Source organism: Cryptotermes secundus, unplaced genomic scaffold, assembly GCF_002891405.2.
Source record: "Cryptotermes secundus unplaced genomic scaffold, Csec_1.0 scaffold247, whole genome shotgun sequence".
NCBI lineage: Eukaryota > Metazoa > Arthropoda > Insecta > Blattodea > Kalotermitidae > Cryptotermes > Cryptotermes secundus.
The window spans coordinates 1631683-1651988 of NW_019740656.1; the positions used below are offsets into that span (position 1 = coordinate 1631683).

The window sequence follows — 20306 nt, forward strand, 5'->3', positions numbered from 1 at the left end:
TTCTAATCTCTATGTTTTTGGACAGCAGACGAGAAGACAAAAGGTTCTGGACCGAATGGTAGCAAGCATTACCCGAGTTCAATCTCCTCTTAATTTCCTCCTGAATCAGGTTTTCATTTGTTATCGTCGTTCCCAAATATCTGAACTGTGCCACATTTTCAAAACATCTGTTTCCTATCTTTATGTCATGTGGTCCCAGCTGCAAGAGATTGCTGTTATTCCTGTCTCCGTTCCACGTGTGAAGTTGCAGTGCATTTCGGAGTTACAACTGGAAAATCAAACAAATTATCAGAGCTCTAGGGCATGTAGGGGCAGGCTCCGCCGATTCTATTTCTGTTTTATATGTGCAGATCCCGCTACAAAAAGCTGCTGCTGTTTGAAACGTTTATTTTATTAGTATTTCAAGCGGCCGGGCCGGTTCCGTAAAGGAGAACACGCACATACGAGTAAACATTGTAACAGTCGGTGAAACATTTCAAATAAATACCCCCACCGTGGCCCTGCGAGTCGTAGGAGGAGACGAAAGGGGAAGTCTCGAATCTGAGACAGTAAAATATGGTCGCGAGTCCCGAGGGACTCAGACCCGAGGAAGACTGCACTGGCAAGGACCAGCAGCATATACAAAAGAGAGACCCATCATCTCGTCAGAGAGGGTGCCCCACACAAAAGACCATAACTGTCAAACAAGAATAAATATTTCGTCATGAGACCCAGACGGGGCTCGACAGCAAGACTTACTGACTGTCAGTCGCAATGTGACTTTGACTTCTCAGTGACACCCATGTGGAGCCATACTTTGGTGTTGTGTGTTCTACTCATCTATTTCTCACTTATTTTGTTATTTTACGCGATGTTTTGTATGAATTAAACACGTGCGCGAAGTTTCTGTTCTGGCATGATTGACGTTGGAAGAAAAACATGTTTTTTACTTGGATGAGATGTTGACTTCGAACCCTGTCATTAGGCCTGTTGTTTTAATGAAACTCCAGACTGGGTGTGGTTTGTAAAGTCATTATGTTGTAACAGGAAATGTTCAAACGCCCCCAGCAGAAAAATGCCACAACAGGTCTCCTGTTATTAAACTTTCTATGTTTACATTTCAGCTCTAAGCTGAACTCGCTGCGAAATGTTAACAAACTCCAGCTCCTTGTAGCTAAGCCCTTCAAAGGTAAGCGCAAAATTCTTCCTGTGCTTGATTAATTAATTAATCATTATCCCATGAAGGACCCAGTACTTGATGGAGGTGAATGCTCAGCTTCACGCCCTGGCCGCTATACCCCCAGTACACATTGAATAGGAGTCTGGGTGGGCCCCCGAGGCCGTATGGACGCCGCGGAGTACTAGAGAAACTAACAGTTGCTCAGCTACTCAAGAAAATCCAATATTTCATGGAAACAGAAGATTCATTATCGTATTCACAAGAGCGTGCCACTGAACTCTATCCTGAGCCAGATGAATCCAGTGCACATCACCCAATCCTATCGCTTTAAAGTTCATTTTAATATTATTCTCCCATCTACATCTACAGTCTCAGGAGCCGGGATAGCGTAGTCGGGCTGGACGATCGAGGGGTCGGAGTTCGAGTCCCGGTAGGGTGAAGAATTGTCTCTTCTCCATGTCGTCCGGACCTTCTGTGGTCCATCGAACCCCTTATTCAAAGGGTACCGGGAAGAAAAGCGGCTGGGGCGTGAAGCTGACCACTCATCTCCAACTAGTGCAGAGGTGAAGAAAATGTGGATCTTTACATCCACTCCCCCATACGTCTTCATAGTGTAGTACTTAATTAGTTAAGCACAGGAACAACTTTACATCTACAAACTCAGTAACTAAATTACTGAAAATTCAAACCACTAACTTAATGGACCTATGCCCTTCTAGAGAAGCTAACAGTTGCTCCGATACTGAAGAAGTACCAGGAAAAGTGTGTCGAGCACAGTGGCCGCGCGGTCTAAGGCAGGAACCGTCTTCCACCGCTCAAACACTGGGGTCGTGGGTTCGAATCCCACTCAAGGCATAGATGTCTGTGTGCGCTTATTCAGTGTCTGTATTTTTCTGTGTGCAGGTAGCGACCTTGCGACTGGCTGATCCCTCGTCCAAGGAGTCCTACCGACTGTGTACAGATTAGGAAATTCAAAACGAGGCCAAGTTCCACGAGGGTTGTAGAGCGTTAGACAGACAGACAGACAGATAGATAGATAGATAGATAGATAGATAGATAGACAGATAGATAGATAGGGGTAATGCAATGATGCAGAGAGAGAGACTGCATTTTCGAAAATAAACGCAAATATTTCCTTGGCATTTTACTGTGAGACGAAACGAGGGGTGAGGAGAGTTGCATTGACGGACGGACGGACGCACAAGGAACGAGACAATGAGAACAATACGGCTGAAAGCGGGGGATCAGGAAACAGAGGGATAAGGAGGGGATGTGAGAGAGGAAGTTACCCCTTTGTTTGGGGGGTGGGAGATGCTTAGAGCATGTTGCTAAAATGTCCTGAAACAATAAAGTGCAGACAAGAACTCGTATGCCGTAAATGCTTGAATACGAATGAGGACACAGCACACAGGAAAATAATTAGCTGCAAAAAAAAATGTAACTCAGATAAAGATCTTCATTTGTAATGGCTTTTTCAACCCATTCAGGGCGCAGGCCTCTTATTCAGTTCCGTAATAATTTTTCACAACCGGTAGGACTCCTTGGACGGGGGATCAGCCCGTCGAAAGGCCGCTAACGACTCACAGGACAACACAAACACACAATAAACGTACCTCATAAACATACATGACTTGCGTGGGATTCGAACCCACGATCCCGGCTTCCGAGCGAGTGAAGACCGCGCGACTACCGTCACCGGCTCTTGAGGTTCTGCTGCCGAAATTCTGTTCTGTGCTTGCTACAGAGAGAACCACGCGTAGTTCAACTGATGAAACTAAGTTAAGTATTTGCTAAGGAACTTCCATCGCGTATATCAAATGCTCTGTGACTTTGCCAACAGCTGAGCAGAGAGCTAGAATTTAGATTCCCCTAGTTGAATTCAGAGGGAGACAGAAAGAGAGTTCGTTTGTTCACTACTTCGGTACGCAAACAGAGATTAACGATGGAGTGATCTTATTTGGCAAATTGCTAAGTTAACAAAGGAAACAGTTAACGCTGAGGATTCCACGAGAGAGTTCAGCTGTTGCCATGGTGATTCTGACAGATGTAATTAGCATGGCACAGACCGGATCTGTTCAAAAGGGCCCAGGTACAAAACGCATATACATTTATGTCACAATTTTGTACATTTTAATGTAAATATCATTAAGAATTGCTCGCAATTTATTTATTTTAATTCCGGAGTTACGGAAACATGTCCTAGCGGCTGTTTCCATCCGGTGATTAGCGCCCCGCGAGATAATGGGTTCGAATCGTGACCCGGAGGCAAGCCACGTCGCTGATTTCCTCAGTTCCTCCTGACAAATACCGCGATAGTAAAGTTATAAGGTAAAGTTTCCCATGGGCTTAAATAACTAAGCACAAAACCAAGAAGATGAATGGGCGAGTGGAGGTATATCTCCACCAATTTTATCCTCGGCACTGGATGAAGATAAGTGATCAAGTTCATGCTACGGCCGCTTTACTCCCGGAAAAATGCCCCCAGTACCCCTTGGCTAGAGAGCTGGGTGGACCCCAGAGCCGGTCTGGAAACCGTGGAGGAAAATCTGTAACCCTTCCGGGAATCGAACCCCGGCCGTCCCTTATTGCAAACAACAGCCACGAGCAAATCCGCGTGGCTACACTCACTATCCGCCTACCTCAATGGCATTCGGGAAGGGAGTGTCAGCATAAACCTCTTACTTGTTCATAACCCCAGTTCATCCACAGTAAATACAGTTAATACATGTAGTGTATCAGCACATTTATTAGTCACCATTATATTAAGAATTTGGGGGGAGCGGAGGTGTAGCTCCACAGTTCTTGACCTCGGCTCTAGATGGACATGAGTGATCAGCTTCACGCCCCAGTCCCTTTAATCCCAAAAGAGAGCCCCCGGGTACTCATTGGGAAGAAGACTGGTTGGGCCCCAGAGTCGGTCTGGACAGTACAATGACACAGGCACCGCTGTGGTAACCTCAAATCGAATAGGCTGTTTCTCTTCGTTAAACAAACGCCGAAACAGGTATAATGTTTAAGCGCCATGTAGAGCTCAAGCGTGAAGCCCAAACACAATTTCTCTGACAGGTCTATAAGTTGGTCTGCAGAAGGGCAAGCACTTCATCTCCTTCGTGTGTTCAGTCTTCGCGAAATATCGCTGTTCCGCCCGCAGGCATGGCGTCATATACTGAGGAGCGTAACAGGGCAAGAACCTTCCCCTCACGTCCACACATTTCAAATTATGGATTTCCAATTAACCGCAAAGTTTCTATGTCCTCTGCCGGAGCAGGAACAGTGTACAGGCCGCGTGTTCACACCTTACTTACTTATGGAGCTGAGCCCTTCTTGAGGAGAAGCCAAATCTGCAACTACTCAAGAACTTCCCAGCATTTTACGTAACCTGAAAGTTCATTACCGTGTTCACAACAGCCCTCCCAACTGGTCCCCTGAGCCAGTTAAATGCAGTCCATAGCCAACATCCTACCCTCAATTTCAAACACGTAGAGTTGCGATAACTCTACGTGTTTGATTTCAATTTCCTTGGTAAATATTAGTTTATAAAATCTAAAAATTTCATGATCTTACAAATTAAAAATAGAAAAAAAAGAAAGAAAATGTTTTCTGTATACACAAACACAAAGTTAAGAAGGGGGAGGGGCACGATTAAATCTTTGTTAAGTTTAGGGGGCGCCACTGTATAAAGTTTGTAAATCTCTGGTTCAACTAATTTTGTCTGTACAAATGTAAAGTTTTCCCTGTGCTTAACTAATTAAGCACGACACCATGAAGGCGTACGGGGGAGTTGGTGTATAAATCCACACTTTCTTGATTACGGCACTAGGTGGAGGTGAGTGGTCAGGTTCACGCCCCGGCCGCTTAACCCCGGGAGAAGGTCCCTCAGTACCCATTGGATAGGAGGACTGGACGACGTGGAAAAGAAAATATTTTAGACCCTACCGGGACTCGAACTCTGACCTCTTGGTCGTCCAGTCCGTAGCTAATCGTTACACCGACTACAATATCCCGGCTCACAATTTTGTCCCTATTCATAAATTGTAATACGTACTGATTATTTTCACAGCCTTACACCAGTATATTCAATCCTAATAAAGCCTAGCGCAGCCTTAACACCTCCTGATTACGCTGAGGGTGTCTAGGGGCACTGAAAACTTTAAAGGCTATGCCGGAAGTAGTTTAGCTGCCTACCAAACTATACACAAGTCCGTCACCTCCACTCCAAAACCTCACAAAAACTCGCTGCTCACTATTGGCAGCCTGCAATGTGACTTGCGTTGCAGACCGATTCTAGGAAAACCCACTGCATTTTCACTGGGCTGTCAATCAGAAAAGTTCCGTAACTACGTCACTTGATACCATCCGTGCCTCAGGACTACAGATAACGAGGTCTGACGGCGTAGGTGCGGACAAAGCCGTTGCGTGTTATAGAACAGTGTCCAGAGTTACTCGTATGTGGAAACCGTAACATGCTTCAAGAAACGCGGTGTCTCCTCTGGGGATAAATGTCTTGTTTAGCGTAAACTGAAAAGGAATGGATTTATAACAGATCCCTATTTTTTACAGAACCAAAATACGGTAAATTGTCATAAAAACTTGTACACTGTTCCCACTCACGAAACTTCTCCTCTGTCTCTCTACAGCCCTTTGGACCTTTGTCGCTTTCTATTATTATTATTATTATTATTATTATTATTATTATTATTATTNTGCATCCTGTTGTGTGTTTAATTAATAGTAGAGTGAATTTGCCGACTACACAACACGTTGTTTATTATCACTATATGTTTCGACCTCAAAAGGTCATCCTCAGGTGTATCATACACCTGAGGATGACCTCTTGAGGTCGAAACAGATAATGATAATAAAAAACGTGTTGTGTAGTCGGCAAATTCACTCTACTATTAATTAAACACACAACAGGATGAAAGAAACTATTAAAATTATTATTATTATTTATTTAACATACAAATGGGTTTTTGTTCGGTAACAGTGGTACTACAATACAAACAGCACACATCACACAAAATAACACACCACGCTCAAACAAAACACAGCACACAAAACTACACACACAACAACGGACACACTAGCACACAGTACATACAATGAAAAAGTTCTCTAACAACGAACAACGCCGAATTTTGAATATGAAAACACCAATTTACGGCCTCATGTAAAACAGATTTTGCCTTAAGGCAACATGACTGATACTCGAAACTCCCCGATAAAATATATTAAAAGTCAAATCATTTCAAATTTTAACAAAATCTGTCCAGCGATTTAGGCACTCACTGGGTAACGGGCACGGCAGACATAACCTCAACACTAGTCGTTCTCTCTGACTACACTTCCTTTATACAGAACACCTGAAATTCTGCAGTTTTCTTATAAAAAATGTGTCACTGTGCTTCATCATTTTTTTTTTATTTATTTATTTCTTGCAAATTTACAATCTACTCCATAGTAGCTGCACGAGTAATTAGTAAATGGTTTAAAATTCAGAGGCTTGTGACGGGTACCATTCAGTAATGGTTCTCCGTATGGTTACACTTCATCGAGAAGGTTTTCTGGCCAGATTTTTTTCAGTCTTCTGTTTTCTAAGGGATGAGTGAATAGGTCACTTATGAGCTGGTTTACATGCTCTGTTGTTCGGTCTTTGTATCTGTTTATGTTTGACTTGATTTCATCTTGTATTGATGGTATTTTGAAGTCTTCTTGTAGAGTTTGATTAGAGACGTACCATGGTGCTCCAGATATCATACGGAGTGTTTTGGATTGGAATGACTGAAGGATTTTGGTATTTGATGGTTTACTACAGCCCCATGGTTCTATACCATATGTCCAAATTGGTTTGATTATGCATTTGTAAATGATCAGTTTATTTTCCAGAGATAGTTTGGACTTGCGGTTGAGTAGCCAGTACATATTTTTGATCTTTAGATCAAGTTGGCGTCTCTTCGCTTTTATGTGCGTTTTCCAGGTCAGCTTCTCATCCAGGTGGAGTCCGAGGTATTTGACCTCTGTTTTTACTGGTATAGGGTTGTTGTTTATGTTAACCTCAGGGCATCTACTTTTTTTTGTAGTGAATGTTACTTGGACTGATTTGTTGGTATTGACGCTGATCTTCCATCGTTGTAACCATATGTGAAGGGTGTCGAGATGGTACTGCAACTTTTCAGATGCTCTTCTTGGATCTAGATCTGACGTTAGTATAGCAGTATCATCTGCGAATGTGGCAATTAAGGTGTCGTTAGTTTGCGGGAGATCAGCAGTAAATATTAAGTAGAGGAACGGCCCAAGCACGCTACCTTGGGGAACTCCTGTTTTTATGGGTTTATAATCGGAAAGGTCATCGTCTAGTTTTATTTGAAAGTATCGATCATGTAAATACGACTTCAAAATAATATAGAATCGTTCAGGTAAGTATGTTTTTAATTTATATAGGAGTCCCGCATGCCAGACCTTATCAAAGGCTTGCTGTACGTCTAGAAATACTGAAGTACAGTACTCTCTTCCTTCAAGACTGGTTTTAATTTTATTGATAATTCGATGGCATTGCTGGATTGTTGAGTGTTTTCTTCGGAACCCAAATTGATGGTCAGGTATTAGTTCATTTAGTGGCGCTGCTTCTTCAATTCTCTTAAGAAGGAGCCTTTCGAAGAGTTTGGACATTATTGGTAGTAAACTTATCGGTCTATAAGAGTTCGTTTCAGTTGGAGGCTTTCCAGGTTTGGCTACCATTATGACTTGTGCTAGTTTCCACTGAATGGGATAATGTCCAAGTCTCAGTATACTATTGTATATAGTGGTCAATAGGACTACTGCTTTTCGTGGTAGATTCTTGAGCATGTCTCCGACTATCAAATCATGTCCAGGAGCTTTGCGGGGATTTAAGAGTTTTATTTCTTGAAATACTTCTGTCGGTGAGATGGCTTTTATTGGAAGTGACAACTGATGGGGAGCATTTAGGAAGTCTTCAATGCCAGAGTCGTTATTGCTTTGCTCTTGAGGGGAACTGAAAACATTTACTAGGTGTTCTGCGAAGGCTGCTAATTTTTCAGTGTTAGAACGTGCCCATGTCCTATCAGTGTTTCTTATAGGTGGAATGCTTACGACTGGTCGATGAAATTTCTTTGTTGCTTTCCATAAAGAGTAATCATCGGAGGAAAGTTGCGTAATATACGTGTAAAAGTTCTCGTTTTTTGCCTCTTGTAGAGCTTTCGTTAGGTTATGGGTTACTCTATTTAAGTTTGTCTTGTCTAACGGATTTCTGGTTCTTTGCCAGATACGTCTAGCTCTTCTTTTCTCTGAAATCAGTTGTCTGATGTGGAGTGGTTTGTTTTGTCTTCTGTGGTTCATTCTGTGTACTGGGGGAGTAGCTTTCCACGAGGCATCTTGGATATTCCGCGTTAGGTATTGTATAGCTTCTTCAATTTCGCCGTTCTCTTTCATCCGGTGATCCAGCCTGATGTTTTTATTTAGTATATCTCGGAATAACTCCCATTTAGTATCTCTAGTGCAGAACTTGGGTATTTCCTTTTTCCATATTATATGTGTGCTAATGGTTATGATTATGGAGCTGTGGTCAGATGATAAGTCGAGGTTAGATTCAATGGTGTAATGAACGTCAGTTATTCCTTTTGTTACAGCAAAGTCCAGCAGATCCGGGATTTTGTTTAGGTCCGTCGGCCAGTAAGTCGGCTCTCCGGTTGATATGGTATTCAGATTATTTTCTTGAATGACTTTGTGTAGAGCTCGGCCTTTAGGTGTGGTTATTCTCGATCCCCATGCTGTATGTTTAGCATTCCAGTCACCTGCCGCTAGAAATCGCGAGCCAAGCGGTAGGAGGAGATCTTTGTATTCATCCGATGATATGGCGTGGCGCGGTGGGCTGTATACTGCGGCGATAATCAGGGGCCAGTCAAACGTTTCTAGTTTTAAGATAGTTGCTTGAATTTTATTAGTGATATGGGGCTGTAGAATATAGTGCTTAATGGATGACTTGATAATAATCGCCGAGCCTGCGTGTGCTGTCCCGTCTGGATGGTTTGCATAATAGATTTTGTAGTAAGGTATTTTTATTACAGTTTGTTGGGTTGCATGGCTCTCTGAGATTAGTAGGAGATCAATTTTGTTGGCGTTTAAGAAATACTCTATTTCCAGCAAATGGTTTTTTAATCCGTTGGAATTCCATGCTGCAACTCTCAGTGAGGAGGCCGTTACTTTGTTATTTTATTTATTACAGTTGTTAACATGGTAAGAATCATACTGTTTTGATTTAAAAGTTGAGTAAACATGTTCTTGAATTCGCCAAGGAAGTCGGTCAGTTTTTCAGATAACTGTTCAACACCATTTGTAATTGGTTTGTTATTTGGTATTCCTGCTAGAACTTGTGCATATGTGGCAGCATTTTGATGAGTATTTTGCCGTTGGTCTAGTACTTGTGATGGGTTTACGGTGGTTGGGTTTTGTCTGATTGTTGGATGTCCATTATTTTTGCTCCTTATATTTACCAAATCGCGATATACAGTACATCCCTTGTAGTTTGCTGGGTGTTCACCTTTGCAGAGGACACATTTCGCTGGAGTGTTGTTGGGTTTTCTGCAAGTTTTTGTGTCATGGGGTCCTCCGCATTTTACGCAGTTGTAGGGTTTTCTGCAGTATGTTTTACTGTGGCCATAGTCCTGGCAACGTGTGCACTGTATAATGTTTCTCTTAGTTTTCGGTGGTTCGACTTTGATTCTGATATGCTGTAGGAATTCTATATTGAATATTTCTTTGTTATTTCTTTGGGGTTCTAAATCAACGAAGTGTAGTGGGAGTGGTTCTTTACTCACTCTATGCTTGACGTTAATGATGTTCCGTACTTTATGGCCTTGTTTTTCAAGTTCATCTGTTATCTCAGAGGTTGGTATTGTGTGATGCAATCCCCGTATAACTGCCCTGAAGGCTCTTTCTTCCTTCAATTGATATGTATGATGAATGATTTGTTGCTCTCTTAGATGGTGGACTAGTTTTCTGTAGGTATCAGGAGTTTTCGGATTAATTTTTATTATGTTATTAGCCATTGCTTTAGTAATATAGGTTCCCTTTTCGGTGGCTAATGACAAGTTTTGAACCATTTCTTTGTAGTTAGTGACACCATAGATGTATATAGGTGGCGGTTTATGGCTGACATCTTGGTCATTATTTTGATTTGTCTGGTTATTTTCAGAATAATTTTTGTCGCTGTCTGCAGTAGGGAGAGGTTGGAATCTGTTTGTTATTTTGATTTGGTCTGTGATTTCCATAGGAGTTTGGCGTCGTAGTCTTTTACGTTTATTATTTACAGTTTGCCAAGAGTGCGTTATATTAATCTGGTCATCAGTTTGTTCATCACTGTTCCATTCTTCATATTCATTTATATCACTGTATTGCATGGTTGAGCTTGTGCTAGGATTTGTGCTTGCATACAGTGACGGCACCTGTGTCTGGTTTTGTGGTTGATAGAATCCAACTAATTGGTTTTGTTGCATTGGTGGCAAATGCATATTTGAAGTTAGTTGACTTGTTTGGTTGTGATATATTTGCGAAGTCTGCATAGGAACTTGATTTTGTATTAAGTTTGGTGGATGTACTATGGGAAAATATTGTACATTGGTGTTTGTTCCGGGCCCATTTCCGGCTTGGAACATTTTTTTTTTTTTTTGCAATATCAAACTATTTGACTGGACTATCAGTAGTTTACTCACTGCGTTTTTCGTACGAACGAAGATGAGAGAGCAGCGATCAACACAACTTTACTAACTCTGAACACTGCACTACCCCAGTTAAACAGGGGGCCTTGCTGCACTACGTCTCCACGTCCTCACTGCGTGGCAGCTGGCAACGTACTACCGCTTCATCATTACGCACCACTTCATGAAGACGTACGGGGGAGTGGGGACACGCGGTAGCGTAGTTGGTTGAGGCATTATGCTACGAGTCGGAAGGTCGCGGGTTCGAGTCCCGATGAGGTGGATTTTTTCAATTCACCTAATCCTTCCAGCCGCACACTGGCCCTGGGATCGACTCAGCCTCTAACTGAAATGAGTACCAGGAATCTTCCTGAGGGTAAAGGGCGCCCGGCGCTTAAGGCTGACATCCTCACCGCCATCTGTGAGCCGACTGTCTAGAGAAAATGTGGGACCCTCGACGTCTTACAACCCTATGGGCCTCCATGGCCTGCTATAGGGATAGGTCTACCTTTACCTTACTAGATGGTAGTGGTCAGGTTCACGCCTCTGCCACTTTACCCTCAGGGAAATAGCCCACGGTACGTATTCTGTAGGGGGCTGGGTGGACCCCAGAGCCTGTCTGAACACGTTTCCTAGGGTTCTATGAAGAGAACACGGTTTTCCTAAACATAGTTAAGCAACTGTTCTTTGTAACGCTGATATGGAGTCTCCTGTGAGACAGGGACTACATTTTGAAATCTGTGTAGATTTATTTCAGCAACCGGAGACTTAAAATTGTTTACTACAAGCCGATTGAGATGCTGTAATTCTTGCCAAATACAATTAGAGTGGCCACGCCAAGGAGGATAAGGTGGCCAGAACATGTAAAAGCTATCTTTGTAACAGGCCGTGGGGGCCCATAGGGATGTGAGACGTCGAGGCTCCGACATTTTCCAGACAATCTGATCATAGATGGCGATAAGTTTGTCAGCCTAACGCGCCGGCCGCCTTTTACCCCTTAGGAAGTTTCCTGTTATCCATTTCCGTTACAGGCTGAGTCGACCCCAGGGTCATAGTGCGGCTGGGAGGGTTAGGTCAATTGAAAAATCCAGTAACCGCATCGGGAATCGAACCCGCGACCTTCCGGCCTGTAGCATAGTACCTCAACCAACTAAGCTATCGCGTGAGCTAGGCAGAACATGTATAACGCATAACAAACTACGCTGCGAATTTTCGTAGGAAAACCTGAAGGAACAAGACTACTAGAAGACCTAGACGTAGTTAGGAGGGTAATATTAAAGTTGATCTTAGAGAAATTGAATGGTGGGGTGTGGATTGGGTTCGTGATAAATACCAGTAGCGGGATCCTGTTGACAGGTAACAAACTTTCGGTTTCTTTAAAATGTTGGGAATACCTTGAGTGACTGAGCGACTGTTGGCTTTTCAAGGACACTCGGGTCCACGGAGTTTACTTGGTTGGTTTCTTTATTGCTGGTGGGACGGGACTAAGTCCCTTGTACTGCGGCCACTTCTGCCCTATTGTACAGCCCCAGATGATAGGTAAGAGTGATTGTGGAGCAATTGGTGGAATGAAGATTGGCAGGGCAATCCGAAGTGCTCGGAGAAAACCTGCCCCAGGGCCACTTTGTCCACCACAAATCCCACTTGACCAGACCCGGGATCGAACTCGGGCCGCCGTGGTGGGAAGCCAGCGACTAACCGCTTGAGCTATGGTTGGTTAGTTACTTCGTTGATTAACTGGTGGGTTCGTTAGTTAGCTAGATAACTATAATTATCGGAATGACATGCCCTAGTTCTAGGAACGTTTACCTGTAGTAATTAAATGTTTGTTCTTTGCGCATTTGAACAATTATTTTTTTCCCTTGGCACTACAGCCCCAGTGGGCCTAGGCCTACCTCCATGAACTTCTCCGTTCATTTCGGTTTTTCTAGATCTTACACATTCGGTAGGACTCCTTGGGCGGGTGATCAGCTCGTCGCATGGCCTCTACCTGTATACAAACATAGAAAAACGCATACTCACAAACTAAACATCCATTCCCTGAGTGAAATTCGAACCCATGATACCGGTTTCCAAGCGAGCGAAGACAGTGCATGTCTTAGACCGCTCGGCTACCGTGACCGGCTTTAAACAATTATAGACAAGTAAATTATATTTCTGCTTTTATTTAATGGTGTAATTTCTTAGATTTTTTACTCATAATGTAGCATGTAGAGCCGTTTCTGGACAACTGCTCGCTATGCAGTTCCCCCGGTAACGAATACACACAACAATAGAAGAGTTGTTGGACATGCGTGTGTTTGTGTATCCCCTATAATTGCTAGGTAACAACTCGGGAAAGGCGCCATAAGGCCGAATCATGTAATTAATGAACAACACATAGTGAATTGATACAAACAGCTGTGTCAACAGAATAGTAACAAAAAGCAGCAAGATTTCCAGTAACACAGCCCTGCTCAGTCTTACGCCTATTAAATGATTAAAAATGTATCGGTCTGAGTTCAAACTTAAAAACTCTTGACATGTTATACGAATAAGTGCCAAGTGTTCCAGGAGAACCTGCAGAGAGCAGTTATTTAGCGGTTAGTCGCATACAATTGCATACCACTGCCTTATTTCCCACTCCAGAAGCCAATTACCAGTCTCTGCGGTGGCTGTGGTTTGTGTGATGTTTGTCCATTCACACGCTCACACCAAGCTAGCGAATCATTACACAGCTCTGGCACACATAACCTCACTTTTACTCAGAGTGCGAATGCCTTCACTATCATTCGAACTGCCTGAATAATAGACTAGCTTAATAGTTAACTATTTAACTGACTGGTTGACTATTCAATTACATACACACTAAGCCAGCAAAACATTACAAACCACTGATAAATACAAAGTTTCTGTCTTTAGTAGGATTCCTTTTAATACCATCTGAATTAACTGAATAGCAGACTAACCAAACAGGTAGTAAGTAAGTAAATAACTGACTTACTATTTTTTCTTATTGCTAGTGGGGTGGGATTAAGTCCCTTGTACTGTGGCCACTTCTGGCCTATTGTACCAGCCCCAGATGATAGGTGAGGGCGATTGTGGAGCAATTGGTGGAATGAAGATTGGCAGGGGAAAACGAAGTACTCTGAGAAAACCTCCCCCAGCGCCACTTTGTCCACCACAAATCCCACTTGACCAGACCCGGGATCGAACCCGGGCCGTCGCTGTGGGAAGCCAACGATTAACCGCTTGAGCTCTGGCGCTGCCTACTGACTAGCTGATTGGCTATGCAGTAACACACACACTAAGCCAGCAAAACTTTAAAAAACTCTGATACAAACTTTCTGTTTTACTAGGAGTCTTTTGAATACCAACTGAATTGACTGAATAACACACTAACTGAACAGCTAGCTGAGTAATTTACTTACAAACTGATTGACTAAATAATTTACTATTCGATTACACACACATTAAGCCAGCAGAACATTATAGAACTCTTGTACACGTAACCTCTGTACTTAGAGCAGAACTGTCTTCAGTACGAACCGAACTGACTGTATAATGGAGTACTAAATAACGGACCTACTGACCTACTGATCAATTGATGGCCCAACCAATCAACTAACTGACTTACTGATTAACTAGCCAAGTATACATTCACACTAAACCATTAAAATGATACAAAATTCTGGTACATGCAAACTCTTTCCTTTTAGTAAGAACGTCTTCAGTATGAAGCAAACCAAGCGAATGAAAACCTAATTGAATAGCTAACTAACTAACTAACTAATAACTGAGTTACACACTCAGAGTAAGACAGCAAATCAGTACACTGCTCTGGTATGGAAAACCTCTTTACTCTTAGCAGGACTGCCTTCAACACCAACCACACTGATTAACAGACTGACTGACGTTTGGATCAAAATAACTTCTTCAGGAACATTTTAGTGTACGAACCAATTCAAAACTTCATCCAGATCCTCTGAGCAGGTTTAGAGTCGAAACATGATTAGGGACAGTCAGACACGACCTTCCAATTAAGCTGTCAGCTGGGGCATGTAAAGAACCTGTAATAATTTATCATAGGACTGAAATTCTGTTCGGGGCAAATTACTTTATTGGTATATTTCAGCAGAACTTATTTATTGCTCGAACATACTGATGTGCAGATGCAAGACGTCTCCATGGCAACCTGTCATGTCAATAAAAGTCGCGCCCCAGAGTGCCATGTTCGACATACTGAATGCTTTAAATATTGCTTTCATATATCACAGCAACCTTTCTGTACATTAATTACATTCATATTATGTCAAACATGGGTTTAGAGGTTGGGTGGGCAAAATATGAACTGCCAAAATAAAATCCTACCGCTGGCGACGTTTTATTAGCACTGTAACATTTTATTGGCCTTTATCAGCGTGCTTCCCTTATTTGGAAAAATAAAAGGAGGCTCATGAGATCACCTTGCTGTCTGTCTGTGTATGGCCTGTGTCTGTCCATCTGTCTGGGTATCACCCCTAGTTTTGTTACGAGGTTTATGATACCATCTTGCTGTCTGGATGTCTGTATGACCCCCTTAATTTTTTTTCGTTTTCTATGTTGTCCGTGTCATATAAAAGGAAAGTAGATGATTAGTTCTTCCCTGCACTTATTGTATAATATATAATCTCGTATGAATCATATGTGGGCTCCAGCACACTGATGTAGGGGTAAGACTATAGATCTGAATTCGAGAGGTGCTTGGTTCAAATCTCCGCCAAGACACAGTCTCTTCTTGAGATGATGGTGATTTTCTTCTTCTATTTTGTGTGTTCGTTCCCGCGGTAACGTTTTCACCGAGCCATATAGAGACACAGAGACTAATGGAAGGGATTTACGAGATGCGCCGTTGAGATAGGCTCAGGTGGCATGATATACACACCGAGTTTCATAAATATTATATGAGATATTTAAAAGTTGACTGGGGGGATTCATAGACGCAGAGGGTGGAGTTAGCAGAAGCCTACATTAGGAAAGCAGAAATAATAAGAAAGAAATGTGTATGGGGTAAGAAAAATTATATGAGTCTTTGCGGAAGAAAGCTAGAAGAGGTGCAACACCATGCAGATTTGGAAAGGGGAAAATAGAAGGAAACAGAGGAGAGGCAGAGAAAGGAAGTGGCTCTGTGTCCCGGAGCAGATGCGGTGCCTGCTCCGTTAGGCGGTACTGCAAGGAGAAATTGGCTAGGGGAAATGCTGAGTAAGGAGTGGCTATTAAGAAAGAATGTACTAGTAAACAAGGAAATTAAAAACTGCACTAGAAAAGTTATCTTAGGGATACAAGAAATTATTTAAGATCAAATGTAAATGGAAGAATACAGCAAGGGAGACTAAAATGTATAAGATAAGGGAACGTAAACATGAAGTTCTGGGAAGAAGTAGCAGCCTCCTTTGCCGTAGGAATCCGGACATTCTTACACAGAAATATTATTTCCAGTGAGGTTGCCTATGCAAGTTATGGCTTGCCTGATTCGTAGAGCAGAAGAACTTCAGCTAATAACTCCAAGAGATCGTGAATAGTACGTTATCAATCACGGGTGAAGAGGCTACAATCTTAATGAAAACTGAACAGCGTCGTTCGTGTGATAACTGATCATTATGTTGTGATCCGAAGCCTACGTTGAAAATTCTGTAACTGTCAATAATCTATATATATGCAGAGCTCCTGTATTTCCCTTTATAAACCAGGAAATTCACTTTGGGACCCTGGATAGCTCAGTCAATACACCTACAGAGACTAAGTTATGGGATGGGCTTTAAAAGGGTGAAACACGAAACATCCGTAAAAGTTAACCCTGTAACAGGCCGTGAAGGCCCATAAGGTTATGAGACGTCGAGGCTCTCACATTTTCTAGACAATCGGCTCACAGATAGCGGTGAGGTTGTCAGCCTTACACGCCGGCAGCCCTTTACCCCCAGGAATATTTCTGGTACTCATTTCTGTTAGAGGCTGAGTCGACCCCAGGGCCATAGTGCGGTTGGAAGGATTAGGACAATTGAAAAATCTAATAACCTCATCGAGAATCGAACCCGCGACCTTCCGGCTTGTAGCATAGTGTCTCAACCAACTACGATACGGATCCATAAACATAATTATTTTAACATGACTGAAATGAAAGTACTATACAATGTAAACTTAACAGGGGCGTTCGGCAGATGGAACCATAAATGAAACAGTTATTTAGATTAGAGAGTATTCGAAATTATGCAGATGAAGAAAATGGATAAATAATCAGTAACAAATTAAAATTAAATATATAATACAGAAATTGTTTAATGTTTTGCATTGTAATAGTGCATTATATTAATAGAATAAAATAAATTTCTTTTAAAATTCAACAAATTCTTTCCTCTGTCTTCTTTCATAATTGAGTCTGTGTACAGAGGGCTCTGCTGACTGTTGGATGCGGAAGTTCGAAAGTGCACTCATAACAACTTTTCCGTTTAATTAGCTCGTAAACTTTAAGGCTTACGGAGAAATTAAACAGGATGTAAAACTTCTTATCTTTATTGGCAAAGTTTGTTTGAAACGTTTCTCTCTTCGATAAATATTTGGTGAGTTCTCCACACAAGTACACGTAGGAGTTCATCCAAAGTGGTCGTTACACGGTGTAGGATTTTAGGTTCTCACATCGGTGGTTATGAACAGTTCTACCTTCTGGGATATAACGATGTGTAGTCCGTTGAAAGTTAGCCGACGTTTCGAAGGAACATATCGCCTTCATTTTCAGGTCCAAAGAACAGCCCAAAGAAGAAACCAGATTAAAGCAGGCAGCAATCTGTGCTTATGACATGTTCCTCCGAAACGTCGGCCGACTTTCAGTGGATTACACGAAGTCATATCACAGAAGATAGAACTCTGCCTCTGGTCGATACCCCTGGACAGCAGGACATTTATTCCTAATATCAAATTTAATAAAAATCTGTTCTCAAGTTGCTTTATGCGCACTGACGGAAGAACTTAGAGAAATTAATAGGGGCCCGTATTGTTGCTAGGTCGTCTATGAATCAAAGATTTAAAGGAATATGTAATTCTAATACGTATTTCTTAGATGTCTGCTTCGTTTAGGGAAGTCCTTGCACTGTTAATGGTTTTGTGAAGTTAATCCAGAACCTAATATTTCAATTTGGGCTATGTAAGTAGTTAATTATGTGAGCGGTGACCTCTGCCCTTTGGCCCTATCAATTTCTGTTCCACAATCAGTCCAATTGTAGTAACTTCCCTTGTTCACTTTAATGATATTTCGACTGAAAATGGCTGCTGTTCAAATCGATATAACGAAATTAAATTAAGTATCGTTTATTTTAATTAGTTTTCGTGATCTTGTTAGTAAACGTAATTAAGAGTGTATTTAAAGTAAACGTAATTAGAATGTTGCTATGCTGACATTTTAAATATAAAAAATACGTAATTAATTTTGTTAGAGTGTGTCTGGTTGTGAATGGGAAAGTGGAAATGTCACAGAGTTTGCTCTGTGTATAGCATAACCCTAGAGAGCATTTTTACTTCCTATATCAAGCTGCAGTTCCAGTAGCACAGAATGTCGCAGTGTGAATATGTACCATTCCTGTTTAGTATTGCAGAGGCCCTGAGTTCAAATCGCGCCACGGTGATCATCTGTGCTATGTTTTTCTTGGGTTCTTCATTCTATCCAGGTAAATGCAGGAATACTATCAGGCCACGACCATATCCCTCGTAATTCATTATTAGGAAATCTTCCCATAATTGATTCGATGACACTAAAAGCGTCGTTAAATAAGCCACAAGAAAACAAAGTAAGTGGAGGCCCATAGGGTTGTGAGACGTCGAGGCTCCCATATCTTGTAGACAATCGGCTCGCAGATGACGGTGAGGTTGTCAGCCTTATGCATCGGCCGCCCTTTACCCCCAGGAAGATTCCTGGTACTCATTTCAGTTAGAGGCTGAGTCGACCCCAGGGTATAGTGAGGCTGGAAGGATTACGTCAATTTAAAAATCCAGTGACCTAATTGGGAATCAAATCTAGACCGGAGCCGTTATTTCCTTGAAACAGCTCCTCAGTTATCCTCACGAGGCTGAGTGGACCCAGTTCCAGAACCACTACTTCTCAGAAAATGTGGTAGCGCCGGGAATCGAACCCGGGAGCTTTGGATCTGTAGCCAGGAACTCTGAACACCAGACCACACGGACGGTCAACAACTATAGCATATAAAAGATAAATAAATTGAATAAATTAGAATATGTGGTATTTGACTTTCGCACATCGACTATGAAAATTGCTGTCTTCTGAGATGTGATGCCGTAGTCACGTGTGGAGGCGGGGTCGAATACCCCCACCGTAGCCCCGTGAGTCGTAGGAGGTGACGATAAGGAAAACCAGTGCCTGGGGATATAACTAGGCCACGGTGTTCCTGTGGGATACAAATACGGGGACCTGGCCCTCCAGGTTGGAGGAGTCTCGAATCTGAGACAGAAAAATGAGGTCATGAGTCCCGTAGGACTCGGACCTGAGAATGACTGCGCTGGCGAGGATCAGCAGCAATTATAAACGACAGACCCGTTCTCTCATTAGAGAGGATGTTACATGATGACTATAACTGCAAGGGTTAAGTGGGAAAATAAAACTGCTGGTCGTGTGGCTCAAAGGTTGTCGCTAAGACGAACTGATTTGCGGTATACTGCGAGTCGCACAGTAACTCTGACTCTGCAATGCTGCATAATCTGAAAGATACTTACGATATTTTGGAAGAATTTTCTGTCTCCATCTTCAGGGTAAAAGAGTCGTTACTTCTCCCAGAAGAAGGAGGCAGCACATTCCTCCAAAACTGCGGGAAACATCCGCTCCATTACACGGCAGCACTTCCCTGAAGATGGTAATCTCGACACATGTCTATTAATAGCCGTATTCTCTATGCGAATCTCATAATAGGTTTGAATACACAGCACCATCCGCACCGCAGTGGATTGTGGGTAGAAACGAGAGAGTTTACAGATAAGCCCACAGTGAAGTGCTGTGCAAATATTTCAACTCAGCTATCAAACAATTCTGCGTTCGCTGGTTGGAATCTGCACGAACTACAATACATCTGTAGCGTTGAAGGGCTGAACAATCAATATAGGAGCCCCGTTGCATCACATTGGTTTTATCCGAAACAATTATTTTCGTCATCGCCCCCAGCAAAACATTAATTTAGCTGTGACAATCGTGACATGTATCCTGAAGATTCCAACTTGATATCAGCCGAAAAAAAATAATTCAAATCCATAGAAGAAATGCGAAGTATTAAAGGGTTAAATAAAAAAAAAGGTAACGTTATTCCTGTATCAGGCCGTGGAGGCCCATAGGGTTGTGAGACGTCGAGGCTCCCACAATTTCTAGACAATCCGCTCACAGATGGCGGTGAGGTTGTCAGCCTTACGCACCGGCCGCTCTT

At 42.4% G+C, this 20306-nt stretch overlaps 1 protein-coding gene across 3 annotated transcripts in view; it reads right to left on the reverse strand.

Moving 5' to 3' along the window:
- LOC111872409 (golgin subfamily A member 6-like protein 22) overlaps window positions 1–20306 on the reverse strand; it is a 57681-nt gene that overhangs the window by 29233 nt on the left and 8142 nt on the right. Inside the window, exon 1 of one of the 3 annotated variants that reach the window (XM_023866276.2) lies at window positions 10888–10962. The exons of the other annotated variants lie outside the window; for them this stretch is intronic. The gene's annotated coding sequence lies outside the window, so the exon portion shown is untranslated. Of the gene's footprint in view, window positions 1–10887; window positions 10963–20306 lie in introns of those variants that run through there. 3 annotated transcript variants of the gene reach the window in all.